Source organism: Schistocerca gregaria, chromosome X (genome assembly GCF_023897955.1).
Source record: "Schistocerca gregaria isolate iqSchGreg1 chromosome X, iqSchGreg1.2, whole genome shotgun sequence".
Taxonomy (NCBI): Eukaryota; Metazoa; Arthropoda; class Insecta; order Orthoptera; family Acrididae; genus Schistocerca; species Schistocerca gregaria.
Window position 1 is genome coordinate 626,339,047 of NC_064931.1, and position 27,679 is coordinate 626,366,725.

The following is a 27,679-nucleotide window of genomic DNA, read 5'->3' on the forward strand; positions in this document are numbered from 1 at the left end:
TTATTCTCACATATCTCTGATACTTGACAAAGTGTCTATACATTTCTCTTCATGGCTATGTACAGGAATATGATTATCTTATTAGGCGCAGACTGAAACTTGACTATAGACTGGTCAGACTAATGTAGACTGATGCTGACTAATGCAGACTGACTAATCGGAGGTCTGTACACTCGTTATAATAGCTCGCGCGTTCAGGTATCACTGTGCGAGTATTGGCTGCGTTACATATTAATACGCGGATCGGCGGAAGCAGAATTCGGTCCATCTCTTAGCGCCATCTAGTAGCGCGGAGACGGACGAGGGTTGCGCCTGCGCTGTTGTGCTTAGCGGGGCGCGCTCTAGTGGGAAAGTTGTGTACGCGCTGACTACGCGGACCTATGTACACAACAAATTGTGTATACCCTTTTAGTACAGTCAATCGAGCATTCTGTATGATACTGTTGTTTCCGCATGGAGAAAAGTCTGGTGAATACGGTGGATGAGGAAGAACCGCTGTGTTGATCTTTGCCAGAAACTGCTGCACGATGAAAGCTGTATATGGCCTTGCATCGCCGTTTTGAATTCATTCATCCCTGCACCACGTCTCTGGGCGTTTCCTTCTCACATAGTCCCTTAGCAACCGTAGGACGTCGCCAGATGTTGGATGGTCTGCTTACCATCTTTAACAATCTCATTCCGAACAGCACTGACACTTTCTGGTGTAATGTCGGTAGATGGTCGTCCCGAACATTCTACACTCCTGAAAATGGAAAAAAGAACACATTGACACCGGTGTGTCAGACCCACCATACTTGCTCCGGACACTGCGAGAGGGCTGTACAAGCAATGATCACACGCACGGCACAGCGGACACACCAGGAACCGCGGTGTTGGCCGTCGAATGGCGCTAGCTGCGCAGCATTTGTGCACCGCCGCCGTCAGTGTCAGCCAGTTTGCCGTGGCATACGGAGCTCCATCGCAGTCTTTAACACTGGTAGCATGCCGCGACAGCGTGGACGTGAACCGGATGTGCAGTTGACGGACTTTGAGCGAGGGCGTATAGTGGGCATGCGGGAGGCCGGGTGGACGTACCGCCGAATTGCTCAACACGTGGGGCGTGAGGTCTCCACAGTACATCGATGTTGTCGCCAGTGGTCGGCGGAAGGTGCACGTGCCCGTCGACCTGGGACCGGACCGCAGCGACGCACGGATGCACGCCAAGACCGTAGGATCCTACGCAGTGCCGTAGGGGACCGCACCGCCACTTCCCAGCAAATTAGGGACACTGTTGCTCCTGGAGTATCGGCGAGGACCATTCGCAACTGTCTCCAAGAAGCTGGGTTACGGTCCCGCACACCGTTAGGGCGTCTTCCACTCACGCCCCAACATCGTGCAGCCCGCCTCCAGTGGTGTCGCGACAGGCGTGAATGGAGGGACGAATGGAGACGTGTCGTCTTCAGCGATGAGAGTCGCTTCTGCCTTGGTGCCAATGATGGTCGTATGCGTGTTTGGGGCCGTGCAGGTGAGCGCCACAATCAGGACTGCATACGACCGAGGCACACAGGGCCAACACCCGGCATCATGGTGTGGGGAGCGATCTCCTACACTGGCCGAACACCTCTGGTGATCGTCGAGGGGACACTGAATAGTGCACGGTACATCCAAACCGTCATCGAACCCATCGTTCTACCATTCCTTGACCGGCAAGGGAACTTGCTGTTCCAACAGGACAATGCACGCCCGCATGTATCCCGTGCCACCCAACGTGCTCTAGAAGGTGTAAGTCAACTACCCTGGCCAGCAAGATCTCCGGATCTGTCCCCCATTGAGCATGTTTGGGACTGGATGAAGCGTCGTCTCACGCGGTCTGCACGTCCAGCACGAACGCTGGTCCAACTGAGGCGCCAGGTGGAAATGGCATGGCAAGCCTTTCCACAGGAGTACATCCAGCATCTCTACGATCGTCTCCATGGGAGAATAGCAGCCTGCATTGCTGCGAAAGGTGGATATACACTGTACTAGTGCCGACATTGTGCATGCTCTGTTGCCTGTGTCTATGTGCCTGTGGTTCTGTCAGTGTGATCTTGTGATGTATCTGACCCCAGGAATGTGTCAATAAAGTTTCCCCTTCCTGGGACAATGAATTCACGGTGTTCTTATTTCAATTTCCAGGAGTGTATATCAGCAAACAGATTTTCGGCCTTTTTTAAAACGTTTAAATCAGTCACAGGTTTGTGTCTGGCGCAAAGCGTCATTAGCGAGTGCTTGCATTAACATTTTGTGCGTTTCTGCGGCTGTTTTGCCAAGTTTAAAACATAACTTGATCCAGAAACGCTGTCCTCTGAGGTCGATTATTGGGAAAACCGCAAACACAAGCAAACTTCACAATGGAAAACGGCCCACTGACAATAAATACAACCACTTAGAACGAAGCCGCTAGGCGTAGTCATGCACGAAGCAAGCATTTTAATGAAACATCTATTACACTGCTTCTAACGGCGTTTGGTTGTACTACCGTTTGTAAGTGCGGATCATGCAAATTTTGGAAAATTGTGAGTAGCAACTCATATATCTGCAACAACTAGTGAGAGGTCTACGAAATGCATGTCAGTTTCACCAAATTACCACAAAACGTAAAAAAAGTTTTGCATTACTTGCCTGAAAATATCGTTTCCATATAGATTAATTACTTCGCAAGTTCCCATACAATTTTAGTAATCGTGTTTGCTGATGTTACAGAATTAAACTTGAAGTATTCGCTTCACGTACCTGTCGTCAGAAATCTCGAAGTTTCTCCCAATCTTTGGTCGGCAGCGACTGACCCCTCGTACTTTGTTCTCTGTTTTGTTACGTATCGAAGTTAATAAATTTCGCACCACGTAGGACCAAACCGAAAATAGTTCATGAAATCTTTCGGGAACGTGATTCTGATTTCAGTCTGTAAACCGGCGTGAGACAAGTTGCTCCTCTTTTTCAGCCATTTTCTGACCAGTTTCCACTTTTTCGTTGTGTTGTTACAGCTAACAGAACTGCGGTAAACCCTTTATTTCGGGTGTTCGACGTCTTAATCTTGTAGGACCGCTTTACCAGCTGAAAATATTGACGGTAATATAGATTGTGTGTAGGTGGCTGCAATATATTGAAGGTTTGACTAACTAGTATTGTCAATAAATATTGAACGTGTGCAGACGGCTTAATTCCTCCAAAGATGCAACAAAACAGACTTCTCTGTCCATGGCATATTGCTGAAGATTTCAACTGAACAGAACCTTGTGTCGCAGTGTCTCAAAATTTTCCTATGGTTTACTCTCACTCACAGACTTATTGGACATTCTACAGCCAAGGGGGTATGGCGTTCAAACTCGTGACTTATATTAGGTTTTCTTGGTGCCACTTTGTGCACTCAGGAAATAAATCCCTCAGAAACACATTGGGATCATATTTTCCCTATTTGGCTGTTAAGTGCTTCTGTCCAATGAAAAATTCCATCTATGACTGTAGCAGTACGCACTCTTTTCCCACGAACTGCCGTTCTGGGCTGAACTGTACACAGTATCTAAACAAGTGGTTGGAATCATATCATACACAAATAAAATCAGTCGCATATCCATCACTTCACTCATGCTCTTTCTGCCATGTGCAGACACTTCTGCCGCAGTAACACGCAATGGCTACAGCGGAACAAACCATTAATGAAGCTCTTATAATTTATAGTACTTTTGAGTGAATAGAAATAAAACAGCAACAAGTTGAAGATCTGAGTTGATTCTGGGGACATGACTGCATGGTTTAATTGCAGAATAAGTCCTCGCGAGAAGCACATACACTGATGAGCCAAAGAATTATGACTACCTGCTTGCCGCGCGGGATTAGCCGAGCGGTCTAGGGCGATGCAGTCATGGACTGTACGGCTGGTCCCAGCGGAGGTTCGAGCCCTCCTTCGGGCATGGGTGTGTGTGTTTGTCCTTAGGATAATTTAGGTTAAGTAGTGTGTAAGCTTAGGGACAGATGACCTTAGCAGTTAAGTCCCATAAGATTTCACACACATTTGAACATTTTTGACTATCTGCATAATACCTTTGGAACGAAATGCATCATTGATTCTGTATATCAGGAGCCCGATAACTTGTTGGCATGTTTATGGAAGTCCGTGGCATTGGATGTATACGCACAGGTCATGTGATTCGCTCAAAATAACGGGTCTGTGATTTGCGTTGCGGTTGTGGCGCTCGATAGCGATCCAGATGAGTTCCATGGGATTTACATCAGGCGAATTTCGTTGCCGAAACATGAACGTGAGTTCACGATAATGCTCCTCTAACCACTGTAGCACGGTTCTGCCTCCGAGAAACGGTCCCTTATACTGCTGAAAGATGACATCGCCGTCGGGGACGAAATCAAGCAAGAAGGGATGCAGATGCTTCGTAGCTGTCAGTGTGTCTTCGATTACTAGCACAGGTCCCATGCAAGCGCAGGAGAATGTCTCCCATGACACAATACTGCTCCTACCAGCCTGCGTCCGTTTCGAACCGCCGTTGACATCGATTACGTCATTCGTGGAGACGACCATCTACCTAGTGTAGCAAAATTGCGAGTCACCTGAAGAGCTGGCACGGTTCCATTGATCGATGGTTGAATTCCGATGGTCCGGTTCCCAGTACAATCGTAATAATTTGACGATGTCGGTGGGTCGACATGGGTACACTGGGGAGAGGGTGGCTCTGCTGCTTAGCTCCAGCATTGTATTGTGCCCATTCGTCAAAGATGCCACAGATCACCATCTATCCTACTTTACAGACCAGACAAGCCTCCGAACCCCCCGTTCTGCGAAGAGTCATGGACTTCCAACCATTTACCGGCTAGTGGCAGTTTCACTGTCTTTCTACCTCTTTCCGTAGATGACACATCAACATTCGATCATCTTCGCCGTTTTCAAGATATTGATTCACAGATTCTGCGTAATAATAATCCGTCCTCTGTCAGAGGCGTTTATCCAAATTGATTTCCCCATTTACAGCCCATGGAGTTCAAAACTCCACAACAAAACACCAATAGCCCATGAAAGATGACTTGGGCGCCTATGTAATCCTTGGTAGTAATGGAAATGTTGTCTATTGCTTAAAAAATGTAGAACGCGAATGCGTACTCCTCCTAAAATAACGCGTTATTTTAGAAGGAGTAGGCGTTCGCGTCTTACAGTTTTTAAAGCAATAGACATCATTTCTATTACTACCAAGGATTACGTAGGCGCCCAAGTCACCTTGCATGGGCCAGCGGTGTTTTGCGGTGGAGTTTTGAACATCACTCTCGCTAACAAGGATACGAATGATTGCAAATTAAATACTTTTGCGAAAATGTGGAAAGACGTACTCGAAACATCAAATACTGTTTTATTAGGGGTGCTCGTTGTTACTACTATTGGATGAGATCCACCAGGACTACATCGGGTGTTCCTGTAACTCCATTTCTGCTCACACTTCGCATAACAAATTGCAAGAGGATTTTTGGTATCGCAGAATTAAATCGTAGAGTTTATAACAATTAATGGTTTTCAAATTCACACCATTCAGACATTGCTTCAGTGAACGAATTCATTTTTTCTCTTTAGGGATGTAAGTTTATTTGAGTGAGAACCTTAATGTTTATTGGTTTTGGCACATAGTTATCGATTATTGACGCTGTTGTTTGAAAACAAGAGTAGAAGAAGCTTAACGTGATGTCTGTCTATCTAAGTGACAAAAAGCTTACTACATCCATGAGTGACTGATGTTTTTATATCTGGTCCCATTAGAGTAGTGGGTTGGAACAGCTGCCGAAAAATTTGTGCTTTACTACGCAAAACACAAAAGAAACGTTCATCACTCATCGATTAGCCTGACACTTTTTATTTCCTGGATCCGGATATTATTCTTTTTTGTGGCCTTTATCACGTTTTTTCACGGAGTCGTCATGTTAATTTCCAGATTTGGCAGTGGTAGTGGGATGCCCTTCCTGTCGTAGTCCCCACTTTTCCCCTCGGGATGGAATTAGTGTATCTCTGTTGTCTGCACCCCATGTGAAAGGATACGAACGTTTCCCAGATGTCTGCGAATCGGTGTAACTGGGGTCAGACATGGGTACCAGCCCGGTATTCACCTAGCCGGATGTGGGAAAGCGCCTAAAAATCGCATCCAGGCTGGCAGGCACACCAGCTGTCGTCGTTAACCAATCGGCCGGATTCCATCTGGAAGCGATGCGTCTTCCCGAGTCCCGGAAGCGCCGTGCAAACGCATGCGGTTATACGAGCGAGTCCGGTTTCCCAATTTCGGATATTCCACAGCAAATCATTATTGTGCACAGAAACTGAAAAAAATTCACATCTGATTACGCGTATCTTCATATTTTTACGCTGTAGTCAATATTTTTAAGGGTAATGTTTGAATTTCAGACTTTTTCGCATCAACAGTGTGAGCTATGCGTTTTTGTTTGTTGACATTTAAAGCTATGTAAAACTTCTGCTGTCATTCCGAACTCAATCAAGATGAACTTACTACAAATCAAATTCGGAGTGTTCACGCAATTTGCCGATGCCCGAGACTGTGAAACAGAACAATACATATGTACAGTGTAAGTCAAATTTCCCACATTGGAATCATTTAATAGTAAGTCTGTCTTACAGGAATGGCCACACAAGGTAATGCTGGCAGACATCTGTTCCTTTATACAGTAAAAACTCGAAATAACCTAGATCTGCTGAAGGATTTCTACAACGTCGAATCAAATAATTATATGGCTTCACTGGTAATGTCTAGATTACTGTGGCATATAAGAATATATTTCCAATTCAGTAATATTTATTTTCCCTTATTCGTGCGATGATACAATCACTTACGTTACTACATCATAAATAGTTTTGTTTCTAAACAGAATTTTGAGTGGACGACAGTTTTGGAAGCTGGTAGAAGCCTGAGAAATGCCGAGTCTCACAAAGAGTACATTTCCTAATGGCTCGGAAGAAGACGAACGGTGAAGAGATGCCACAGGGCCCCTTAAAGGCTGTCGACAGGCTCGGAGTAGAGAGGCTGAAGAAACTGAGCGACTAGTAAAAGCCTGCCGTCATCACACTAGTGAGATGCGGAGCACAGCGTGCATTGCGGAACACGTTGCGGTGCTTGACAGCACTTGAGTTTTCGGTGCCCTTCCACTGACAGCGATTATAGATAAGTTTCCATAAGAGTTATTGAAACTCACTGTCTCTCCTTTGCAACGTTATTCATATTAGTTAGCTATAATATCCATAGCGGTACTATACAAGCCAGTCCTAAAAAAAAAGAACTTGGGTAAATTTGTAGTCAATTTTCAAGAGGAAATACAGGGTGTCCGAAAAAGATTCATGCGTATTCTCAAACTGTCTACATAAATCAAGATACAAACCAGGAGTGAATTTCAACTTGTTCTTGCGGTTGTGGTCTTCAGTCCTGAAACTGGTTTGATGCAGCTCTCCATGCTACTCTATCCTGTGCAAGCTTCTTCATCTCCCAGTACCTACTGCAACCTACATCCTTCTGAATCTGCTTTGTGTAGTCATCTCTTGGTCTCCCTCTACGATTTTTACCCTCCACGCTGCCCTCCAATACTAAATTGGTGATCCCTTGACGCCTCAGAACATGTCCTACCAACCGATCCCTTCTTCTGGTCAAGTTGTGCCACAAACTTCTCTTCTCCCCAATCCGATTCAGTACTTCCTCATTAGTTATGTGATCTACCCATCTAATCTTCAGCATTCTTCTGTAGCACCACATTTCGAAATCTTCTATTCTCTTCTTGTCCAAACTATTTATCGTCCATGATTCACTTCCATACATGGCTACATTCCATACAAATACTTTCAGAAATGACTTCCTGACACTTAAATCTATACTCGATGTTAACAAACTTCTCTTCTTCAGAAACGCTTTCCTTGCCATTGCCAGTCTACATTTTACATCCTCTCTACTTCGACCATCATCAGTTATTTTGCTCCCCAAATAGCAAAACTCCTTTACTACTTTAAATGTCTCACTTCCTAGTCTAATTCCCTAAGCATCACCCGACTTAATTCGACTACATTCCATTATCCTCGTTTTGCTTTTGTTGATGGTCATCTTATATCCTCCTTTCAAGACACTATCCATTCCGTTCAACTGCTCTTCCAAGTCCTTTGCTGTCTCTGACAGAATTACGATGTCATCGGCGAACCTCAAAGTTTTTATTTCTTCTCCATGGAATTTAATACCTACTCCGAATTTTTCTTTTGTTTCCTTCACTGCTTGCTCAATATACACATTGAATAACATCGGGGATAGACTACGGCCCTGTCTCACTCCCTTCCCAACCACTGCTTCCCTTTCATGTCCCTCGACTCTTATAACTGCCATCTGGTTTCTGTACAAATTGTAAACAGCCTTTCGCTCCCTATATTTAACCCCTGCCACCTTCAGAATTTGAAAGAGAGTATTCCAGTCAACATTGACAAAAGCTTTCTCTAAGTCTACAAATGCTAGAAACGTAGGTTTGCCCTTCCTTAATCTAGCTTCTAAGATAAGTCGTAGGGTCAGTATTGCCTCACGTGTTCCAACATTTCTACGGAATCCAAACTGATCTTCCCCGAGGTCGGCTTCTACTAGTTTTTCCATTCGTCTGTAAAGAACTCGCGTTAGTATTTTGCATCTGTGACTTCTTAAACTGATAGTTCGGTAATTTTCACACCTGTCAACACCTGCTTTCTTTGGGATTGGAATTATTATATTCTTCTTGAAGTCTGAGGGTATTTCGCCTGTCTCATACATCTTGCTCACCAGATGGTAGAGTTTTGTCAGGACTGGCTCTCCGAAGGCCGTCAGTAGTTCCAATGGAATGTTGTCTACTCCAGGGGCCTTGTTTCGACTCAGGTCTTTCAGTGCTCTGTCAAACTCTTCACGCAGTATCCTATCTCCCATTTCATCTTCATCTACATCCTCTTCCATTTCCATAATATTGTCCTCAAGTACATCGCCCTTGTATAGACTCTCTATATACTCCTTCCACCTTTCTGCTTTCCGTTCTTTGGTTAGAACTGGGTTTCCACCTGAGCTCTTAATATTCATACAAGTGGTCCTCTTTTCTCCAAAGGTCTCTTTAATTTTCCTGTAGACAGTATCTATCTTACCCCTAGTGAGATAAGCCTCTACATCCTTACATTTGTCCTCTAGCCATCCCTGCTTAGCCATTTTGCACTTCCTGTCGATTTCTTTTTTGAGACGTTTGTATTCCTTTTTGCCTGCTTCATTTACTGCATTTTTACATTTTCTCCTTTCATCAATTAAATTCAATATTTCTTCTGTTACCCAAGGATTTCTACTAGCCCTCGTCTTTTTACCTACTTGATCCTCTGCTGCCTTCACTAATTCATCCCTCAAAGCTACCCATTCTTCTTCTATTGTATTTCTTTCCCCCATTCCTGTCAATTGCTCCCTTATGCTCTCCTTGAAACTCCGTACAACCTCTGGTTCTTTTAGTTTATCCAGGTCCCATCTCCTTAAATTCCCACCTTTTTGCAGTTTCTTCAGTTTTAATCTACAGGTCATAACCAACAGATTGTGGTCAGAGTCCACATCTGCCCCTGGAAATGTCTTACAATTTAAAACCTGGTTCCTAAATCTCTGTCGTACCATTATATAATCTATCTGAAACCTGTCGGTATCTCCAGGCTTCTTCCATGTATACAGCCTTCTTTTATGATTCTTGAACCAAGTGTTACCTATGATTAAGTTGTGCTCTGTGCAAAATTCTACGAGGCGGCTTCCTCTTTCATTTCTTTGCCCCAGTCCATATTCACCTACTACGTTTCCTTCTCTCCCTTTTCCTACTACCGAATTCCAGTCACCCATGACTATTAAATTTTCGTCACCCTTCAACTTACGAATCGAAATTCAAAGTTTACTTTGGCGCCAGTTGTAAGTTCCCCCATCCATGTGGTTTCCGATAGGTGTCTCCTGGGGCAAATACATCGCTCTTCCCTTCGAGTCGAAATGGCTATAACATAGCAAAACAGCAACAAAAGGTGTTTTGAACTGTCCTTTTCAACAATTTAAAATCATCACATATGTGCAGCGTGATTTTCGTCGAGGGTACGGCACTGCATCCCCTTAGTGTAAGGGGGATATGGATCGTCCGTTGCATCATTGGCCTCCAAGGTCGACTGACGTCACAATATGTTATTTTTGTGGCAGGGTTTGTGAAAGACTCCGCGTATGTGACCCTCCTTCCAACAACTTTGGATTAATTGCTACGCAGCATAGTAACATCAGTGAATGCAGTAACTTCAGACACACTGGCAAAAGAATGGGACTAATTTGAGTATGAAATTACAATGAAATCCAGGCCTTCAGCTGCTTACAGACGTTGAAGTTGAAAATGTGTGCCCCGACCGGGACTCGAACCCGGGATCTCCTGCTTACATGGCATCCTCCTGACATGTCCGAAAGAATACACTCCTGGAAATGGAAAAAAGAACACATTGATACCGGTGTGTCAGACCCACCATACTTGCTCCGGACACTGCGAGAGGGCTGTACAAGCAATGATCACACGCACGGCACAGCGGACACACCAGGAACCGCGGTGTTGGGCGTCGAATGGCGCTAGCTGCGCAGCATTTGTGCACCGCCGCCGTCAGTGTCAGCCAGTTTGCCGTGGCATACGGAGCTCCATCGCAGTCTTTAACACTGGTAGCATGCCGCGACAGCGTGGACGTGAACCGTATGTGCAGTTGACGGACTTTGAGCGTGGGCGTATAGTGGGCATGCGGGAGGCCGGGTGGACGTACCGCCGAATTACTCAACACGTGGGGCGTGAGGTCTCCACAGTACATCGATGTTGTCGCCAGTGGTCGGCGGAAGGTGCACGTGCCCGTCGATCTGGGATCGGACCGCAGCGACGCACGGATGCACGCCAAGACCGTAGGATCCTACGCAGTGCCGTAGAGGACCGCACCGCCACTTCCCAGCAAATTAGGGACACTGTTGCTCCTGGGGTATCGGCGAGGACCATTCGCAACTGTCTCCATGAAGCTGGGCTACGGTCCCGCACACCGTTAGGGCGTCTTCCGCTCACGCCCCAACATCGTGCAGCCCGCCTCCAGTGGTGTCGCGACAGGCGTGAATGGAGGGACGAATGGAGACGTGACGTCTTCAGCGATGAGAGTCGCTTCTGCCTTGGTGCCAATGATGGTCGTATGCGTGTTTGGCGCCGTGCAGGTGAGCGCCACAATCAGGACTGAATAAGACCGAGGCACACAGGGCCAACACCCGGCATCATGGTGTGGGGAGCGATCTCCTACACTGGCCGAACACCTCTGGTGATCGTCGAGGGGACACTGAATAGTGCACGGTACATCCAAACCGTCATCGAACCCATCGTTCTACCATTCCTTGACCGGCAAGGGAACTTGCTGTTCCAACAGGACAATGCACGCCCGCATGTATCCCGTGCCACCCAACGTGCTCTAGAAGGTGTAAGTCAACTACCCTGGCCAGCAAGATCTCCGGATCTGTCCCCCATTGAGCATGTTTGGGACTGGATGAAGCGTCGTCTCACGCGGTCTGCACGTCCAGCACGAACGCTGGTCCAACTGAGGCGCCAGGTGGAAATGGCATGGCAAGCCTTTCCACAGGAGTACATCCAGCATCTCTACGATCGTCTCCATGGGAGAATAGCAGCCTGCATTGCTGCGAAAGGTGGATATACACTGTACTAGTGCCGACATTGTGCATGCTCTGTTGCCTGTGTCTATGTGCCTGTGGTTCTGTCAGTGTGATCTTGTGATGTATCTGACCCCAGGAATGTGTCAATAAAGTTTCCCCTTCCTGGGACAATGAATTCACGGTGTTCTTATTTCAATTTCCAGGAGTGTATATCAGCAAACAGATTTTCGGCCTTTTTTAAAACGTTTAAATCAGTCACAGGTTTGTGTCTGGCGCAAAGCGTCATTAGCGAGTGCTTGCATTAACATTTTGTGCGTTTCTGCGGCTGTTTTGCCAAGTTTAAAACATAACTTGATCCAGAAACGCTGTCCTCTGAGGTCGATTATTGGGAAAACCGCAAACACAAGCAAACTTCACAATGGAAAACGGCCCACTGACAATAAATACAACCACTTAGAACGAAGCCGCTAGGCGTAGTCATGCACGAAGCAAGCATTTTAATGAAACATCTATTACACTGCTTCTAACGGCGTTTGGTTGTACTACCGTTTGTAAGTGCGGATCATGCAAATTTTGGAAAATTGTGAGTAGCAACTCATATATCTGCAACAACTAGTGAGAGGTCTACGAAATGCATGTCAGTTTCACCAAATTACCACAAAACGTAAAAAAAGTTTTGCATTACTTGCCTGAAAATATCGTTTCCATATAGATTAATTACTTCGCAAGTTCCCATACAATTTTAGTAATCGTGTTTGCTGATGTTACAGAATTAAACTTGAAGTATTCGCTTCACGTACCTGTCGTCAGAAATCTCGAAGTTTCTCCCAATCTTTGGTCGGCAGCGACTGACCCCTCGTACTTTGTTCTCTGTTTTGTTACGTATCGAAGTTAATAAATTTCGCACCACGTAGGACCAAACCGAAAATAGTTCATGAAATCTTTCGGGAACGTGATTCTGATTTCAGTCTGTAAACCGGCGTGAGACAAGTTGCTCCTCTTTTTCAGCCATTTTCTGACCAGTTTCCACTTTTTCGTTGTGTTGTTACAGCTAACAGAACTGCGGTAAACCCTTTATTTCGGGTGTTCGACGTCTTAATCTTGTAGGACCGCTTTACCAGCTGAAAATATTGACGGTAATATAGATTGTGTGTAGGTGGCTGCAATATATTGAAGGTTTGACTAACTAGTATTGTCAATAAATATTGAACGTGTGCAGACGGCTTAATTCCTCCAAAGATGCAACAAAACAGACTTCTCTGTCCATGGCATATTGCTGAAGATTTCAACTGAACAGAACCTTGTGTCGCAGTGTCTCAAAATTTTCCTATGGTTTACTCTCACTCACAGACTTATTGGACATTCTACAGCCAAGGGGGTATGGCGTTCAAACTCGTGACTTATATTAGGTTTTCTTGGTGCCACTTTGTGCACTCAGGAAATAAATCCCTCAGAAACACATTGGGATCATATTTTCCCTATTTGGCTGTTAAGTGCTTCTGTCCAATGAAAAATTCCATCTATGACTGTAGCAGTACGCACTCTTTTCCCACGAACTGCCGTTCTGGGCTGAACTGTACACAGTATCTAAACAAGTGGTTGGAATCATATCATACACAAATAAAATCAGTCGCATATCCATCACTTCACTCATGCTCTTTCTGCCATGTGCAGACACTTCTGCCGCAGTAACACGCAATGGCTACAGCGGAACAAACCATTAATGAAGCTCTTATAATTTATAGTACTTTTGAGTGAATAGAAATAAAACAGCAACAAGTTGAAGATCTGAGTTGATTCTGGGGACATGACTGCATGGTTTAATTGCAGAATAAGTCCTCGCGAGAAGCACATACACTGATGAGCCAAAGAATTATGACTACCTGCTTGCCGCGCGGGATTAGCCGAGCGGTCTAGGGCGATGCAGTCATGGACTGTACGGCTGGTCCCAGCGGAGGTTCGAGCCCTCCTTCGGGCATGGGTGTGTGTGTTTGTCCTTAGGATAATTTAGGTTAAGTAGTGTGTAAGCTTAGGGACAGATGACCTTAGCAGTTAAGTCCCATAAGATTTCACACACATTTGAACATTTTTGACTATCTGCATAATACCTTTGGAACGAAATGCATCATTGATTCTGTATATCAGGAGCCCGATAACTTGTTGGCATGTTTATGGAAGTCCGTGGCATTGGATGTATACGCACAGGTCATGTGATTCGCTCAAAATAACGGGTCTGTGATTTGCGTTGCGGTTGTGGCGCTCGATAGCGATCCAGATGAGTTCCATGGGATTTACATCAGGCGAATTTCGTTGCCGAAACATGAACGTGAGTTCACGATAATGCTCCTCTAACCACTGTAGCACGGTTCTGCCTCCGAGAAACGGTCCCTTATACTGCTGAAAGATGACATCGCCGTCGGGGACGAAATCAAGCAAGAAGGGATGCAGATGCTTCGTAGCTGTCAGTGTGTCTTCGATTACTAGCACAGGTCCCATGCAAGCGCAGGAGAATGTCTCCCATGACACAATACTGCTCCTACCAGCCTGCGTCCGTTTCGAACCGCCGTTGACATCGATTACGTCATTCGTGGAGACGACCATCTACCTAGTGTAGCAAAATTGCGAGTCACCTGAAGAGCTGGCACGGTTCCATTGATCGATGGTTGAATTCCGATGGTCCGGTTCCCAGTACAATCGTAATAATTTGACGATGTCGGTGGGTCGACATGGGTACACTGGGGAGAGGGTGGCTCTGCTGCTTAGCTCCAGCATTGTATTGTGCCCATTCGTCAAAGATGCCACAGATCACCATCTATCCTACTTTACAGACCAGACAAGCCTCCGAACCCCCCGTTCTGCGAAGAGTCATGGACTTCCAACCATTTACCGGCTAGTGGCAGTTTCACTGTCTTTCTACCTCTTTCCGTAGATGACACATCAACATTCGATCATCTTCGCCGTTTTCAAGATATTGATTCACAGATTCTGCGTAATAATAATCCGTCCTCTGTCAGAGGCGTTTATCCAAATTGATTTCCCCATTTACAGCCCATGGAGTTCAAAACTCCACAACAAAACACCAATAGCCCATGAAAGATGACTTGGGCGCCTATGTAATCCTTGGTAGTAATGGAAATGTTGTCTATTGCTTAAAAAATGTAGAACGCGAATGCGTACTCCTCCTAAAATAACGCGTTATTTTAGAAGGAGTAGGCGTTCGCGTCTTACAGTTTTTAAAGCAATAGACATCATTTCTATTACTACCAAGGATTACGTAGGCGCCCAAGTCACCTTGCATGGGCCAGCGGTGTTTTGCGGTGGAGTTTTGAACATCACTCTCGCTAACAAGGATACGAATGATTGCAAATTAAATACTTTTGCGAAAATGTGGAAAGACGTACTCGAAACATCAAATACTGTTTTATTAGGGGTGCTCGTTGTTACTACTATTGGATGAGATCCACCAGGACTACATCGGGTGTTCCTGTAACTCCATTTCTGCTCACACTTCGCATAACAAATTGCAAGAGGATTTTTGGTATCGCAGAATTAAATCGTAGAGTTTATAACAATTAATGGTTTTCAAATTCACACCATTCAGACATTGCTTCAGTGAACGAATTCATTTTTTCTCTTTAGGGATGTAAGTTTATTTGAGTGAGAACCTTAATGTTTATTGGTTTTGGCACATAGTTATCGATTATTGACGCTGTTGTTTGAAAACAAGAGTAGAAGAAGCTTAACGTGATGTCTGTCTATCTAAGTGACAAAAAGCTTACTACATCCATGAGTGACTGATGTTTTTATATCTGGTCCCATTAGAGTAGTGGGTTGGAACAGCTGCCGAAAAATTTGTGCTTTACTACGCAAAACACAAAAGAAACGTTCATCACTCATCGATTAGCCTGACACTTTTTATTTCCTGGATCCGGATATTATTCTTTTTTGTGGCCTTTATCACGTTTTTTCACGGAGTCGTCATGTTAATTTCCAGATTTGGCAGTGGTAGTGGGATGCCCTTCCTGTCGTAGTCCCCACTTTTCCCCTCGGGATGGAATTAGTGTATCTCTGTTGTCTGCACCCCATGTGAAAGGATACGAACGTTTCCCAGATGTCTGCGAATCGGTGTAACTGGGGTCAGACATGGGTACCAGCCCGGTATTCACCTAGCCGGATGTGGGAAAGCGCCTAAAAATCGCATCCAGGCTGGCAGGCACACCAGCTGTCGTCGTTAACCAATCGGCCGGATTCCATCTGGAAGCGATGCGTCTTCCCGAGTCCCGGAAGCGCCGTGCAAACGCATGCGGTTATACGAGCGAGTCCGGTTTCCCAATTTCGGATATTCCACAGCAAATCATTATTGTGCACAGAAACTGAAAAAAATTCACATCTGATTACGCGTATCTTCATATTTTTACGCTGTAGTCAATATTTTTAAGGGTAATGTTTGAATTTCAGACTTTTTCGCATCAACAGTGTGAGCTATGCGTTTTTGTTTGTTGACATTTAAAGCTATGTAAAACTTCTGCTGTCATTCCGAACTCAATCAAGATGAACTTACTACAAATCAAATTCGGAGTGTTCACGCAATTTGCCGATGCCCGAGACTGTGAAACAGAACAATACATATGTACAGTGTAAGTCAAATTTCCCACATTGGAATCATTTAATAGTAAGTCTGTCTTACAGGAATGGCCACACAAGGTAATGCTGGCAGACATCTGTTCCTTTATACAGTAAAAACTCGAAATAACCTAGATCTGCTGAAGGATTTCTACAACGTCGAATCAAATAATTATATGGCTTCACTGGTAATGTCTAGATTACTGTGGCATATAAGAATATATTTCCAATTCAGTAATATTTATTTTCCCTTATTCGTGCGATGATACAATCACTTACGTTACTACATCATAAATAGTTTTGTTTCTAAACAGAATTTTGAGTGGACGACAGTTTTGGAAGCTGGTAGAAGCCTGAGAAATGCCGAGTCTCACAAAGAGTACATTTCCTAATGGCTCGGAAGAAGACGAACGGTGAAGAGATGCCACAGGGCCCCTTAAAGGCTGTCGACAGGCTCGGAGTAGAGAGGCTGAAGAAACTGAGCGACTAGTAAAAGCCTGCCGTCATCACACTAGTGAGATGCGGAGCACAGCGTGCATTGCGGAACACGTTGCGGTGCTTGACAGCACTTGAGTTTTCGGTGCCCTTCCACTGACAGCGATTATAGATAAGTTTCCATAAGAGTTATTGAAACTCACTGTCTCTCCTTTGCAACGTTATTCATATTAGTTAGCTATAATATCCATAGCGGTACTATACAAGCCAGTCCTAAAAAAAAAGAACTTGGGTAAATTTGTAGTCAATTTTCAAGAGGAAATACAGGGTGTCCGAAAAAGATTCATGCGTATTCTCAAACTGTCTACATAAATCAAGATACAAACCAGGAGTGAATTTCAACTTGTTCTTGCGGTTGTGGTCTTCAGTCCTGAAACTGGTTTGATGCAGCTCTCCATGCTACTCTATCCTGTGCAAGCTTCTTCATCTCCCAGTACCTACTGCAACCTACATCCTTCTGAATCTGCTTTGTGTAGTCATCTCTTGGTCTCCCTCTACGATTTTTACCCTCCACGCTGCCCTCCAATACTAAATTGGTGATCCCTTGACGCCTCAGAACATGTCCTACCAACCGATCCCTTCTTCTGGTCAAGTTGTGCCACAAACTTCTCTTCTCCCCAATCCGATTCAGTACTTCCTCATTAGTTATGTGATCTACCCATCTAATCTTCAGCATTCTTCTGTAGCACCACATTTCGAAATCTTCTATTCTCTTCTTGTCCAAACTATTTATCGTCCATGATTCACTTCCATACATGGCTACATTCCATACAAATACTTTCAGAAATGACTTCCTGACACTTAAATCTATACTCGATGTTAACAAACTTCTCTTCTTCAGAAACGCTTTCCTTGCCATTGCCAGTCTACATTTTACATCCTCTCTACTTCGACCATCATCAGTTATTTTGCTCCCCAAATAGCAAAACTCCTTTACTACTTTAAATGTCTCACTTCCTAGTCTAATTCCCTAAGCATCACCCGACTTAATTCGACTACATTCCATTATCCTCGTTTTGCTTTTGTTGATGGTCATCTTATATCCTCCTTTCAAGACACTATCCATTCCGTTCAACTGCTCTTCCAAGTCCTTTGCTGTCTCTGACAGAATTACGATGTCATCGGCGAACCTCAAAGTTTTTATTTCTTCTCCATGGAATTTAATACCTACTCCGAATTTTTCTTTTGTTTCCTTCACTGCTTGCTCAATATACACATTGAATAACATCGGGGATAGACTACGGCCCTGTCTCACTCCCTTCCCAACCACTGCTTCCCTTTCATGTCCCTCGACTCTTATAACTGCCATCTGGTTTCTGTACAAATTGTAAACAGCCTTTCGCTCCCTATATTTAACCCCTGCCACCTTCAGAATTTGAAAGAGAGTATTCCAGTCAACATTGACAAAAGCTTTCTCTAAGTCTACAAATGCTAGAAACGTAGGTTTGCCCTTCCTTAATCTAGCTTCTAAGATAAGTCGTAGGGTCAGTATTGCCTCACGTGTTCCAACATTTCTACGGAATCCAAACTGATCTTCCCCGAGGTCGGCTTCTACTAGTTTTTCCATTCGTCTGTAAAGAACTCGCGTTAGTATTTTGCATCTGTGACTTCTTAAACTGATAGTTCGGTAATTTTCACACCTGTCAACACCTGCTTTCTTTGGGATTGGAATTATTATATTCTTCTTGAAGTCTGAGGGTATTTCGCCTGTCTCATACATCTTGCTCACCAGATGGTAGAGTTTTGTCAGGACTGGCTCTCCGAAGGCCGTCAGTAGTTCCAATGGAATGTTGTCTACTCCAGGGGCCTTGTTTCGACTCAGGTCTTTCAGTGCTCTGTCAAACTCTTCACGCAGTATCCTATCTCCCATTTCATCTTCATCTACATCCTCTTCCATTTCCATAATATTGTCCTCAAGTACATCGCCCTTGTATAGACTCTCTATATACTCCTTCCACCTTTCTGCTTTCCGTTCTTTGGTTAGAACTGGGTTTCCACCTGAGCTCTTAATATTCATACAAGTGGTCCTCTTTTCTCCAAAGGTCTCTTTAATTTTCCTGTAGACAGTATCTATCTTACCCCTAGTGAGATAAGCCTCTACATCCTTACATTTGTCCTCTAGCCATCCCTGCTTAGCCATTTTGCACTTCCTGTCGATTTCTTTTTTGAGACGTTTGTATTCCTTTTTGCCTGCTTCATTTACTGCATTTTTACATTTTCTCCTTTCATCAATTAAATTCAATATTTCTTCTGTTACCCAAGGATTTCTACTAGCCCTCGTCTTTTTACCTACTTGATCCTCTGCTGCCTTCACTAATTCATCCCTCAAAGCTACCCATTCTTCTTCTATTGTATTTCTTTCCCCCATTCCTGTCAATTGCTCCCTTATGCTCTCCTTGAAACTCCGTACAACCTCTGGTTCTTTTAGTTTATCCAGGTCCCATCTCCTTAAATTCCCACCTTTTTGCAGTTTCTTCAGTTTTAATCTACAGGTCATAACCAACAGATTGTGGTCAGAGTCCACATCTGCCCCTGGAAATGTCTTACAATTTAAAACCTGGTTCCTAAATCTCTGTCGTACCATTATATAATCTATCTGAAACCTGTCGGTATCTCCAGGCTTCTTCCATGTATACAGCCTTCTTTTATGATTCTTGAACCAAGTGTTACCTATGATTAAGTTGTGCTCTGTGCAAAATTCTACGAGGCGGCTTCCTCTTTCATTTCTTTGCCCCAGTCCATATTCACCTACTACGTTTCCTTCTCTCCCTTTTCCTACTACCGAATTCCAGTCACCCATGACTATTAAATTTTCGTCACCCTTCAACTTACGAATCGAAATTCAAAGTTTACTTTGGCGCCAGTTGTAAGTTCCCCCATCCATGTGGTTTCCGATAGGTGTCTCCTGGGGCAAATACATCGCTCTTCCCTTCGAGTCGAAATGGCTATAACATAGCAAAACAGCAACAAAAGGTGTTTTGAACTGTCCTTTTCAACAATTTAAAATCATCACATATGTGCAGCGTGATTTTCGTCGAGGGTACGGCACTGCATCCCCTTAGTGTAAGGGGGATATGGATCGTCCGTTGCATCATTGGCCTCCAAGGTCGACTGACGTCACAATATGTTATTTTTGTGGCAGGGTTTGTGAAAGACTCCGCGTATGTGACCCTCCTTCCAACAACTTTGGATTAATTGCTACGCAGCATAGTAACATCAGTGAATGCAGTAACTTCAGACACACTGGCAAAAGAATGGGACTAATTTGAGTATGAAATTACAATGAAATCCAGGCCTTCAGCTGCTTACAGACGTTGAAGTTGAAAATGTGTGCCCCGACCGGGACTCGAACCCGGGATCTCCTGCTTACATGGCATCCTCCTGACATGTCCGAAAGAATACACTCCTGGAAATGGAAAAAAGAACACATTGATACCGGTGTGTCAGACCCACCATACTTGCTCCGGACACTGCGAGAGGGCTGTACAAGCAATGATCACACGCACGGCACAGCGGACACACCAGGAACCGCGGTGTTGGGCGTCGAATGGCGCTAGCTGCGCAGCATTTGTGCACCGCCGCCGTCAGTGTCAGCCAGTTTGCCGTGGCATACGGAGCTCCATCGCAGTCTTTAACACTGGTAGCATGCCGCGACAGCGTGGACGTGAACCGTATGTGCAGTTGACGGACTTTGAGCGTGGGCGTATAGTGGGCATGCGGGAGGCCGGGTGGACGTACCGCCGAATTACTCAACACGTGGGGCGTGAGGTCTCCACAGTACATCGATGTTGTCGCCAGTGGTCGGCGGAAGGTGCACGTGCCCGTCGATCTGGGATCGGACCGCAGCGACGCACGGATGCACGCCAAGACCGTAGGATCCTACGCAGTGCCGTAGAGGACCGCACCGCCACTTCCCAGCAAATTAGGGACACTGTTGCTCCTGGGGTATCGGCGAGGACCATTCGCAACTGTCTCCATGAAGCTGGGCTACGGTCCCGCACACCGTTAGGGCGTCTTCCGCTCACGCCCCAACATCGTGCAGCCCGCCTCCAGTGGTGTCGCGACAGGCGTGAATGGAGGGACGAATGGAGACGTGACGTCTTCAGCGATGAGAGTCGCTTCTGCCTTGGTGCCAATGATGGTCGTATGCGTGTTTGGCGCCGTGCAGGTGAGCGCCACAATCAGGACTGAATAAGACCGAGGCACACAGGGCCAACACCCGGCATCATGGTGTGGGGAGCGATCTCCTATACTGGCCGTACACCTCTGGTGATCGTCGAGGGCACACTGAATAGTGCACAGTACATCCAAACCGTCATCGAACCCATCGTTCTACCATTCATAGACCGGCAAGGGAACTTGCTATTCCAACAGGACAATGCACGTCCGCATGTATCCCGTGCCACCCAACGTGCTCTAGAAGGTGTAAGTCAACTACCCTGGCCAGCAAGATCTCCGGATCTGTCCCCCATTGAGCATGTTTGGGACTGGATGAAGCGTCGTCTCACGCGGTCTGCACGTCCAGCACGAACGCTGGTCCAACTGAGGCGCCAGGTGGAAATGGCATGGCAAGCCGTTCCACAGGACTACATCCAGCATCTCTACGATCGTCTCCATGGGAGAATAGCAGCCTGCATTGCTACGAAAGGTGGATACACACTGTACTAGTGCCGACATTGTGCATGCTCTGTTGCCTGTGTCTATGTGACTGTGGTTCTGTCAGCGTGATCATGTGATGTATCTGACCCCAGGAATGTGTCAATAAAGTTTCCCCTTCCTGGGACAATGAATTCACGGTGTTCTTATTTCAATTTCCAGGAGTGTAGATACCATCTTCATACAGATAAGGTTTACCGGCCAATGATCTTCTTCAGTACGGATGTACTCACGTTGCCCAAACTCTTACGGGAATCGGTAGACTGACTGCCGCGAGTAATGAGTATAGTGGGCAGGCGCTCTACAAATGTAGTGAGTGGACAGTAAGTTGGAAATGTGGGTCTCACGGGGAGTGTGCCAGGGATAAGTCCCTGCAGTCGCACTGTGCTCCATGTCCTCGATGGCTCAGACGGATAGAGCGTTTGCCATGTAAGTATCCGGACACCTGTAAGTGGACAGTAATTTGGGGTGTGTCCACCTTTCTCAATCAAGACGACTTTAAATCTGCTGGGGACACTTCCAACGACGTGTCTGAACATCTGTGGAGCAATATAAATCCATTTTTCCACTGGAGGTAGCGCTGTTGGACACTGGGGTCTGGAGCGAAGTCGAAGTTGTAACTAATCTCGAAGGTGTTCCATTGGGCTCAGGTCGGGACTCCTTGCCGGCCAGTTCATTTCAGTTATGTTACTGTCCACAAACCATTGCCTCACAAATGTTGCTTTATTAGAGGGTGCATTGTTGTGCTGATGCAATCACCATCACCGCAATGTTCCTCCACTGTATGCAGTACTCAGTATTGTAAAATGTGTTCATATCCTTCCTTCCGCACTTCTTAAACACACTAGGGGGACCACAATCTAACCACGAAAAGCATCCCAATACCGTAACACCACCGTACTTCATTGATGGGACTACACGTTTTGGTAGTAACGTTCTCAAGGCATTCCCCAAACTCAAACCCATCCATCGGACTGCCACAGCGCGTAGCGTGATTCGTCACACCAAATCACTCGCATCCAGTCATTCACTGTCCAGCGGCGGCACTCTTTACACCACCCCAGGCGTCGCTTACAACTGACCACCGAAATGTGTGGCATGCCAGGAGCTGCTCGACCACTTCGCCCTGTTCGTTTTACCTCCCTGCTAATATTCTCTTAGATGGACAGCTCGTAGCACTTTCCAACTGGTGAGTGATTTTTTTCTGTCTATTTCATGCGATGTTTTGCAACCACGCTCCACACTGCTCGACGGTCCCTCTCCGCAGCACATGATTTCGGCCTGGTATTGGTTTAATTGTGGTTATTCTTTCGCATTTCAACTTCACAGCCACACCACCAGCAGTCTACCTCGGCGGCTTTGGAAGGGTTGAAATATAACTGATCGATCTTTTGCTCAGATTTCATCCAATGACTACCTTACTTTCAAAGCCACCGAGTTCGCCTGACCGACCCATTCTGCTATTACTGCTTCTCAACTAACAACACAATACTTCATGCCCGCGTTTATACTGGCATGTTCGCTTCACGTGACATTTGGTGGTCAATCCTGTATTATACAGGGTGAGGCAACTAAATCATAACACCCCTTGTATCTCCCCAACCGTAACAGATACAAAGATGCCGTTTGGACAGTGAATTGCAGCGACAAGGGCTACTTGACTACATCACATTTCATATTTGTGCTATTTTTTATTACAGAGATATGAAGCCATCTTTGTTTTTTTAAGAGAACACTATGTTAAATTTTAGAGTAACATGATGGGCTTTAAAAGACGGTTTCAAATATGTGTGTATCATAATATTTAGGCGAATACCTTTTGAGACACAGATATGTTCTCGTATCGTGTTCGTCCTTCGAAGCTGATTTCTCCAATGCGATCTTTCCTATTGTGTAGAGTACATGGTAAACGTCGCGAGTCCGTCCTTACACAAACACGTCCATTTACCCGACAATAGTAAACATATGCGATATTTTTGCGCAAAAATTAACCGCGTAAATACTATTCAGGTATTTGACAACTGTGATACCAAAATAGTAGACAACATGCAATATTAAAATCCTACAAGATGTTAATACATTTTAAGTAACAGAAATACAAATGCAATTGAAAAGGCCCTTATTGGTCACAATTATTTCGTACGTATTTGTTTTTTATTTGAAAATATTTACTACTGATCACAATACCAAGTAAATACACACAAAGATGCAAAATACATACTGTACCTGATACAAAACTTCACTGAAGCATATGCTCAAAATGCTTCCCCTCTGATGCAATGCACATTTGTAGTCGCCGTTCGAATGATTTGTGAACGGCTACGAGGGTGTCACGTGAGATATCAACGCACGCTTGATACGTTGCTTCATATTGTCTGACGTAGTTGGTATTTGAGCATACACTTTATGTTTGATTGCGCACCACAGAAAAAAATCAAGAGGGATCAAATCAGGAGACCGGGCTGGCCACTTCACTCCAGCACATCGTCCTATCCAACAATCCGGGAACTTTTCATTTAACAGCTCTGTAGCTTCACGGGAAGAGTGAGCAAGAGAGCTCTCATGTTGGAACCACATGCACTGACGCATAGTTAGTGGTACCTCTTCCAGCAAAATGGGCAGAACGTTTCGCAGGAACTGTGCATAGTTATTGCCATTTGGTATACCCGGAGTGACGTACGGCCCCACAATGATATTTCCGACGATGCCGCACCACACGTTAACACTCCATAGTTGCTGATGCTGTACCTGTCGAAGCCTATGAGGGTTCTCTATTGACCAGTAATGCATATTATGCAAATTCACGTTGCCGTAGTTGGTGAAAGTCGCTTCATCAGCAAGAAACACCCGTTGAAAAAAAAAAAAAAAAAAAAAAAAACGTTGGATCATCTTGTAGGCGCTGCAGAGCAAACCGGCAAAATTCCTGGCGCCTTTCGAAATATACAGTGGAGAGTGCTCGATGTAATGAGAGGTGAAACGGGTGAAATCTACGTTAGTGCAATATGCGTAGAACACTTCTCTGACTTATACCACACTCCTAGGCGATACGTCGCGACGAAACAATAGGGCCGTTATGCGCCTTCCCTAGAACGGCCTCTTCATGTACATCGCCAGCCGCAGTTTTCTGCTTTGTCCTCTGTTAGGCGTTCCATGATCCCGATTCAAGTAGTTTCTTGCAAATACGTGTAAGAAACTGGCACGTAGGACGCTCACGATCAGGATACAGCTCCCCATATCGCTTTATTGCTCTAACAGCATTTCTTCTACTCTCACCATACAGTAGAAGCATATCGAACTTTTCATCGTTGGTATACACGTCTGCTCCAAGAAACTATGACGGAAATGCGATGTCTCATTACCCCAGCAGCACGTTTATACCCTTCTCTCCAGTTACCTCGTGCGCCACCTTGCGGCGTTATCGAGAAGCACGAAAACAACGCATTTCCTGTTAAGTTCCTCAGTGGAAAACAGGAAAGGCCAGATTCGATAGCGCCGCTTCGAAGGACGAATACGATACTGGAACATATCTGTGTCTCAAAAACTATTCGCCTAAATATTAAAGTATACACGTATTTCAAACCGTCTTTTTAAGGCAATCATGTTAAGCTAAAATTTAACATAGGGTTCCATTTTTAAAAAAAGAAGATGGCCTTATCTCTCTTTAATAAAACATGAAATGTGATGTATTCAAATAGCCAGTGTCCCTGCAATTCACTGTCCAAACGGCATCTTTGTATCTATTACGGTTGGAGAGATACAAGGGGTGTTATGACTTAGCTGCCTCACCCTGTATACAGGGTGTCCAGATAGTTTTTATCAGGTAGTGTACATATCCTTGTAAAATCAGATGATTCTTCTTTACGTAAGTTAAAATTTACCCCGAGTATCTCCATCCATGTAGAAGGTGTAACGTTGTGGAATCGGATGAATCTGTCTGGGACGCGTTGTGTTTTGTAACTAGCCGTGCAAGCTCCGCGGCGACGGCGGGACGGGGTCAGAAGTTTACCTGGAAGAGTAGTCAGCGGAGCCGTCAGGTGTGTTCCAGCTCTCCAAACCCAGGTAAATCGCGCGCCGCACGCCTCACATTTGCGAGAGACATCGGGACTTCAAAGCGCGGCGAGCGCTCACTGCGAGGACCCCCGCAGCAGCCGTCAGCGTTTCTTGTGCGATAATCCCGGGGAAACCTCCCGCCGCGCGCTGCGGACACATGCCTGCCAGACAATGCCGAGGACTTAAAGGCTTTTCAGGATCGGGCGGCAAGCGTTTAAAACGCTTCTTATGGTAATCCGAGTAGCGTTCCACAAAAGCTTTGAAAGGTACCTGCCGCCGGTAATTTACAACCCCCCTGCCCTCCGCCCACGCCGTCCACAGCTCGCGCATTCCTGCGTGCCGTCACGCCGCCTTCCTTGTCTGTTTCCGTCCCCGTAAGTTACCGGCACAACTTCTGAGGGAACGCACTCACCTTCGTCACTGTCCGTTGCATCCGCCGCCGGTGCATGCGCGCCTCTGCCGTCGCGAAACGAGCCGCGCTGTGGAAATAAACGAAGAGGCTTTTCTATGACGAGTTACGACGCCTTTGGAGAACGAAAAAGTCTCCTCTATAAGAATCGTAATGGATTCCGCAAACGGAGGTCTTGCGAAAGCCTCCTCGACCTCGTCGTCCCTGAGAGCCAGAATGCCGTAGACCAGACGCTCTCGTTGTTGCCCTATTCCTAGACAACTGAAATCAGTCAGCTCATACAAAAGCCTGAGCGTCGCAATTTCTATGAATATGAAACGGTATGGTCACATATGCTCAGTCGTAGGCAAAGAACGTGGTTGACTTCGGTTCTATATTAAAAAACTAGAAACCCGCCTCCTTTGCGAAAAAAGCACCTAGTGTTAACCTAGGTTTCGGTGTAGATAACTACACCTTCTTCAGAGCAATAAAACCCACAAGTGCCTAAGAAGACCTTTGTCAATTATTAAAAGAACACCATAGCCCGCTCGTGATCGTGCGGTAGCGTTCTCGCTTCCCACGCCCGGGTTCGATTCCCAGCGGGGTCAGGGATTTTCTCTGCCTCGTGATGACTGGGTGTTGTGTGATGTCCTTAGGTTAGTTACGTTTAAGTAGTTCTAAGTTCTAGGGGACTGATGACCATAGGTGTTAAGTCCCACAGTGCTCAGAGCCAACACCATAGCTATACATTTATAAACGGAAAAAAAATGAAAACACAAACAGTACATATGTACAAAGTCTAAACCGTTACTTAACTTAATGGTGTAGCCTCCACCTAACACCAGCCTATGTTCGATGGGCCAAGACCCGCGGGTCGGGCGTGTAAGTGAGCGACCATTTGTAGCTGCAGTTTATAACGGGTCTTGGCCTATCGAACATAGGCTGGGTTAGGTGGAGGCTACACCATTAAGTTAAGTAACGGTTTAGACTTTGTACATATGTACTGTTTGTGTTTTCCTTTTTTTTTCGTTTATAAATGTATAGCTATGGTGTTCTTTTAATCATTGACAAAGGTCTTCTTAGGCACTTGTCGGTTTTATTGTTCTGAAGAAGGCATAGTTATCTACGCCGAAACCTAGGTTAACACTAGGAGCTTTTATCGCAGTCGAGGCGGGTTTCTAGTTTTTTAATATATTAACCAACGATTGCTGACGCGCTGCGATGCTGAAGGTTCTTAGACTTCGTTTTATTGTCAGGATACTGGGAAAATGCAGTCGGTCTGCAACAGAACTTCGTACGACACACTTGCGAGTCCCAGATCAAAATAATGCTCAAGTGCGTGGGATCCAAACCAAAAATGATTAATGGAGGATACTGAACGTACTCAAAGAACAGCACAAACGGTCACGAGTTTGTTTACGGGGGATAGGATGTCAAACGGGCCGACTTGGAGCAGGAGAGGCACCACAGGATATTTCAATTTCCACTGTCTGTAGTTTTACAAATGAATTCATAAAACTTTGTCAGCATGACCAGGAAGAATTCAGAATTTACACTCATAGCAGTGGAAGTTCTAAAAAATAACGAAGTAATTTTTTCAAGTGTCAAATTTGATCATTTTTTTCACTTACTAATGGCTGCATTTGTTGCTATAGGTACACATTTCTTCATAAATAAGAGAGATTCTTCGATGAATTTTGCACAGCATACAAACCATACTTAAAAGTGTATGAAACTCTAGAATTTTCCAAATCTATTAAAAACTGTGGAAAAATTGAGATAA

General features: G+C 45.2%; 1 protein-coding gene across 2 annotated transcripts in view; it reads left to right on the forward strand.

Moving 5' to 3' along the window:
* LOC126299088 (palmitoleoyl-protein carboxylesterase notum1) overlaps nucleotides 1-27,679 on the forward strand; it is a 347,427-nt gene that overhangs the window by 51,683 nt on the left and 268,065 nt on the right. The window lies entirely within an intron of this gene.